A 6,796-nucleotide genomic window follows, 5' to 3' on the forward strand; every position below is an offset into this window, starting at 1 on the left:
ATGGACCTGCATATTTCACTCATGCTAGAGTTAATACCAGGTACTTATTAGTTACTAACAGTAAGGATGAGTGCTGCAGGGCACAAATAAATTCTGAAATGAAGATTGTATCCATAGCACATTTTTGTTGAATTGTAGAAGAAAAACATAGACACATGTAAAAGTTCATTAACATTATTATCTGTTAACTGTTGCATGAAAGAAAAATGATTGGTACAAAAATGTATTAGAGCCTGGAAAAGGGAGACTATCTTAAGAGTAGGAGACTACACAGAGGAGAGTGATTACCATTTATTATTTTACACACCGTTCTAGAAAACTTATGTATTATTTTTTTTCAAGCTCCTAGACAAATTTACAGACAAAACATTTTCTTACAGAGATGAAATCTGAGACATAGACAAGAAATTTACTCAAGGTCAAATCTCAGAGAAATATAGTTATGAACTTCAGTTCTGTTGGGCTCTATGTGTCTTTCCACAACTCTATTACCACTGAATCTTTGAAAAGCAGGTTGCATGTGTCTCTAGATCAATTTAAGGTGTCTTGTGAATGCGTATTCCAGTATCAGCTCTCCAAACACAAGATCATTTATATCAGGCCAGGGTATTATGATCTGCACATGAGGGTGTCCTTTGTCTGGACTTGGACAATTGCTTTGAGTCACTGAGGACTAGAATGGCGCATAGTAACTTTATACATCTCTGTTTGTGGTGTGTTTTCTTTAGGTGTATGGAGAAGATAGCATGGATTCAGGGAACCACACATGGGTGTCAGAGTTTGTCTTTCTGGGGCTCTCACAGACTGAGGAGCTCCAGCTCCTCTTGGTCCTGGTGTTACTGCTTGTCTACACCACCACTGTCATGAGAAACCTCCTCATCATAGTCATGGTGACCTCTGAATCCAGGCACAACACACCCATGTATTTCCTGCTGTGAAATCTGGCTGTTTTAGATCTCTGTTTCTCCTCAGTCACTACCCCAAAGATGCTGGTGGACTTCCTTGCTGAGAAGAAGACCATCTCCTACCAGGGCTGCGTGGCCCAGATCTTCTTCTTCCACCTCTTGGGAGGTGGGACTGTCTTCTCCCTCTCATTGATGGCCTATGACCGCTACATAGCCATCTCCCGGCCCCTGCACTACATCACCATCATGAACACTCGAGTGTGTGAGGGGCTAGTGGTGGCTGCCTGGATAGGGGGCTTTGTCCACTCCATTGTCCAGCTTGTTTTGATGCTTTCATTGCCTTTTTGTGGCCCCAACACCTTGGATAACTTCTACTGTGACATTCCACAAGTGCTGAGACTTGCCTGCACGGACACCTCCCTCCAGGAGTTCCTTATGATCTCCAACAGTGGGATGCTGGTCCTCATCTGGTTCCTCCTCCTTCTGATCTCTTATACTGTCATCCTGGTGATGCTGAGGTCCCAGTCTGGGCAGGCAAGGAGGAAGGGAGCTTCCACCTGCACCACCCACATCATTGTTGTGTCTATGATCTTCATTCCTAGTATCTATATCTATGCCCGACCATTCACTTCCTTCCCCATGGACAAAGCTGTGTCTATCAGCTACACTGTCTTGACCCCATGCTCAATCCCATCATCTACACACTGAGGAATCAGGAGATGCAGGCAACCATGAAGAGATTAGGCAAGCACCTAGTGATTTCCAGCAGGAAGTGAACTTAAGATAGATTGACTTTAAATGACAAATGTTTTCTCTGAACTGTTTTCCAATGTGAAAAGCGGAGAAAAGATTTTATTGAGTGTGGCAGCTGAGATTAAAGTAATATTTCTATGGACCTCCTCCTGTGTCAGGTATTGTGTTAGGCACTTTCATACTTCTGTGTCATTCTCAGAAAACTGACCGTGGATATGCTATTATTATATTAAACAGTTTTGCCCAGGCCTGGTACCTCAGTGGTAAAGAATGTGCTTGCCAATGCAGGAAACATGAGTTCAATCCCTGGGTCAGAAAGATCCCCTGGAGAAGGAAACAGCAACCCACTCCAATATTCTTGCCTGGGAAATTCCATGGACAGAAGAGCCTGGTGGGCTAGAGTCCTTGGTGTCCCAAAGAGTCAGATGTGACTTAGCAACTAAATGAACGAAACAGTTTTACAAATGGGAAAACTCAGAGAGAAGTGACTTGTTCAATAATGAGGAGCAAGTGAGGTGAAGAGCTGGACTAGGGGACAGTTTCTCTGACTCCAAGTTTCAAGGCAGAGGATATGGGTAGAATTTGAAACTCAGGGTCTCAGACAATCTACGGATAAATATCTGTGATGAATGCTCCATATTTTCATCTCAACTCTGAAGCAATCACATTTGTTCTGCTCTCTGTCTCATCCTCACTGTGGTATTTTGGAAGTGATCTCACTTATAACATTGTCTAAAAATTCCCATAATGGTATTTTCCCTTTGGATTTGTTTGTTTCTTTTCTACCAAATACTCTTTGGATAACATGAAAACTATTCTACTTTCCAAACCAAAACCTTACATCATTTGTATCATGTGGCTAGGAAGAGGATGCTCTAGAATGGTTGGGGAACCAAGGCCAGAGAGAGCAGGACCATGTCTATTAGTGGTCCTGGTCTGGGGTATGGGTTCAGGCCAAGGCTGCTGCCTCATGGGGTTTTGCCTTTCTCTTTGACTTCCTACCCTGGAATGAGGGCTTCTTGAAGGGTGGGGGCTGTACTTTATTCATCTTTAAATCCTCTCAGGACCTAGACATTATCCTATTCAAATAGGCATTTCTACTTTTTCTTGCATCCTGTTCTTTCCCTGTGAAGTTCAAATCTTCTTTTATCTCTGTATAAAGTGAGATGAAATTTGCTCAGTCATGTCCAACTCCTTGAGACCCCATGGACTATACAGTCCTTGGCATTCTCCAGGCCAGAATACTGCAGTGGGTAGCTGTTCCCTTCTCCAGGGGATCATCCCAACCCTAGGGATCAAACCCAGGTCTCCCACATTGCAAGCAGATTCTTTACCAGCTGAGCTCCCAGGGGGAGCTCCACGTCTCTGTATAACTTGTATTTATTTACCCCATTTCATTGAAGTATGTTTCTCTTCGTTAAAGTCTTGGGCAACATATAACATTGCTCCAAAGTTAAGATAATAAAAAGCTTTCTTGTTTCCCCTTCCTTCCCAGCAACCATCCCATGCAGGAAATAAAAATTACAGACTCTTCAAGCCATCATGGCAGCTCTGAATTCATCCTTTCTTCCTTTATACTTCCCTGTCCCATTTCACACATTTCTCCCCATTTGCAGTGGGTGTTTGTGGATGATGGGAGAGAAAATGAACTCTGTCATGTTTGATCTGGGAGGTCCCACAGAACAGTGTTTTCCCATTCACGCTAAAGTCCTTTAAATATTTGACAGTACTTCTCTCATCCTCTAATTTGTCTCTTTTCCAGATGCAGCATCTACATTCCTTCAATTATTCCTGTTGTGACAAGTTTCCTGATTCCAACAACCTGACCATTTCCTCTGTATTTACTCTCATATGATCACATGGCTCATAAAATGTGATGCTCGGCACATGACACACAGCTATATGGGGGCTGTGAACTCTTTTGGACACTATGATAGCCCTCTTTGAAATATACATCCACCATAAGGATGCTTTTGATTGCAAGTAGCAACATAACCAAATCACAGTGGCTTAAAGAATGAGGAGATTATCTTACTTAGAAAGATTAGAGGGTAGGCAATTCTATAGTTGGTTAATTCATCAACTCCAACATTTTAGGATCTGGTTTGGCTGCTCTATAATTCCTTGTCTTTCCCTTAATGATAGCAATATGATTCCCAAAACTTCACTCATTGTATCGTTTTTAAAAGTTTTAAATTGAAGGATAACTGTTTTATAGAATTTTGTGGTTTTCTGTCATACATCAACAAGAATCAGTCATAGGTACACCATGTTCCCTCATTCCTGGACATCCCTCCCATCTCCCTTCCCACCCTACCCTTCAGCCTGTTGCAGAGTCCTTGTTTGAGTTCCCTGAGTCATACAGCAAATTCCCATTGGCTGTGTAGTTTACATATGGTATTGTAAATTTTTATGTTACTCTCTCCATACATTTCCCCTTCTCTCTCCTCTCCTCCCACTGTGTCCATAGGTCTATTCTCTATGTCTATTTCTCCATTGCTGCCCTGAAAATAAATTCATCAGGGCCTTCTCTACCTATTCCATATATATGTGTCAGTATATGATATTTATATTTCTCTTTCTGACTAACTTCACTCTGAATAACAGGCTCTATTTTCATCCACCTCATTAGAACGCATTCAAATGGGATCCTTTTTATGGCCAAGTAGTATTCCATTATATGTATGTACCACAGCTTCTTTATCCATTCATCTGTTGATGGACATCTAGGTTGCTTCCATGTTCTAGCAATTGTAAAAAGTGCTGCAGTGAACATTGCGATACATGTGTCTTTTTCAGTTTTTATTTCCTTGGGGGGTAAATGCTTAGGAGTGGGATTTCTGGGTCATATGGTGATTTTACTCCAAGCTTTTAAAGGAGTCTCCATAGCATCTTTCATGTGGTTGTATCAGTTTGCATTCCCACCAACAATGCAGGAACGTTCCCTTTTCTCCACACCCTCTCCAGCATTTATTGATTGTAGACTTTTTGATGATGGCCATAGTGACAGGCCTGAAGTGGTATCTCATTGTAGTTTTTAAAAATTAATTTATTTTTTAATTGAAGGATAATTGCTTTACAGAATTTTGTTGTTTTTTGTCAAACCTCAACATGAATCAGCCATAGGAATACAAACATCCCCTCCCTTTTGAACCTCCCTCACAGCTCCCTCCCCATCCCACCCCTCTAGGCTCTTCCTTTGTGTTTAGTCTTTGTTAGTTTTATTAGTATGAATCTTGGCTTGTTTCTCCTTGGGTTTATCCTGTGTGGGACTCTTTGCACCTCTTGGACTTGACTGACTATTTTCTTTTCCATGTTGGGGAAATTTTCAACTATAATCTCTTTAAAATTTTTCTCATACCCTTTATTTTTCTCTTCTTCTTCTGGGACTCCTATAATTCACATATGGTGCATTTGAAATTGTCCCAAAGGCCTCTGAGACTATCCTCAGTTCTTTTCATTCTTTTTACTATATGTTGTTCTTCCAAAGTTATTTCCACCATTTTATCTTCCAGCTCACTGATTCGTTCTTCTGCTTCCAATATTCTGTTATTGAGTCCTGCTAGAGTATTTTTAATTTCAGTAATTGTGTTTGTCTTGGTATATTCTTTAATTCTTCTATATGTTGGTTAATTGATTCTTGCATCTTCTCCATTTTGTTTTCAAGGTTTTTGATCATGTTTACTATCATTATTCTGAATTCTTTTTCAGGTACTTTGCTTTTTTCCTTTTCATTTATTTGGACTTCTGGGTTTGTAGTTTATTCCTTCATTTGTGTGGTATTTCTCTGCCTTTTCATGTTTTAAAAACTTATTGTGTTTGTGGTCTCCTTTTCCCAGGCTTCCAGGTTGAATTCTTTCTTCCTTTTGGTTTCTGCCCTCCTAAGGTTGGTCCAGTGGTTTGTGTAAGCTTCATATAGGCTGAGATTTGTGCTGAGTCTTTGTTGTTGTTGTTATTTTTCCTCTGATGGGCAAGGCTGAGTGAGGTGGTAATCCTGTCTGGTTATGATTTGGTTTGTATTTTTGTTTTGTTTGGTGTTTAGATGAGGCGTCCTGCACAGAGTGCTACTGGTGGTTGGGTGATGCCGGGTCTTGTATTCAAATACTTTGCTTTGTGAGAGTTCTCACTATTTGATCCTCCCTAGGATTAGTTCTTTGGTAGTCTAGGGTCTTGGAGTCAGTGCTTCCACTCCAAAGGCTCAGGGCTTGATCCCTGGTCAGAAACAAAAATTCCACAGGTGGTTTGTTATGGCATTTAGTGAGATTAAAACAAATACCCCAAATCAAGAAATGAAAGATGAACTCCAGACAAATGGCAGTTACAAAATCAGGCAAATAATAATTAAAATAATATAATATACTCATATACACCCATGATCAAAGTCAAAACAGTCCAACAAAAATAAAGAACAGCAGATTGACCTGGCAAACAAAGGAAATAAAATTTATATTTACCAGTTAAAAACAAAACTAACTAAAGCACAAACTGGAAAACAATACTAAAGTCAGATGCCAAGTGGCTAATAAAGCAATGAAAACAAAACTAACAAATATGTTGAGAGGAAAAGACAGAAAGGAAAAAGAAAGAATAGATATGTAAAGTTAAATAGAGGTAGATGAAGGTTTATGTACATTAAAGATTGACTTAAGGGGAAAAGAATAGTAGGAAAGACAAACAAAGAAATAAACATAGTAAAGATATAATAGGTTTAAAAATTAAAAATTAATATTATAAAAAAGAGAAAAGGGGAAAGAAGGAAGAAGAAAGAAAAAAGGAGAAAAAGGGGGAAGGGGAAATCCAGAGAACTGCAAAAGCCCAATGTAGATGCAGAGGTTTATAACAACAATAAAAAGGGCGACTGAATATACACATATACATATACACCCATCAGCAAACTCAAAACAGTTCAACAAACATAAAGTACAGTAAATTGACCTGGCAAACAAAGGAAACCAAAAATTATATCTACTAGTTAAGAACAAACTGAAGCACAAAAAGGAAAACAAAACTAAAGCAAGGTGTCATTTGGGGAATAAAACAATGAAAATAAAACTAACAAATATGTTGAGAGGAAAGGAAAAAAGAAAGAATAGATATGCATAGTTAAATCGAGGTAGATGAAGATTTATATACATTAA

At 39.5% G+C, this 6,796-nt stretch overlaps 1 pseudogene; it reads left to right on the forward strand.

Annotated features, from left to right (window-relative positions):
- The first annotated feature begins 746 nt into the window (after window positions 1-746).
- Window positions 747-1,681, forward strand: LOC138083995 (olfactory receptor 4D1-like; annotated as a pseudogene).
- The last annotated feature ends 5,115 nt before the right edge of the window (window positions 1,682-6,796 follow it).

Source organism: Capricornis sumatraensis, chromosome 8 (genome assembly GCF_032405125.1).
Source record: "Capricornis sumatraensis isolate serow.1 chromosome 8, serow.2, whole genome shotgun sequence".
Lineage (NCBI taxonomy): Eukaryota > Metazoa > Chordata > Mammalia > Artiodactyla > Bovidae > Capricornis > Capricornis sumatraensis.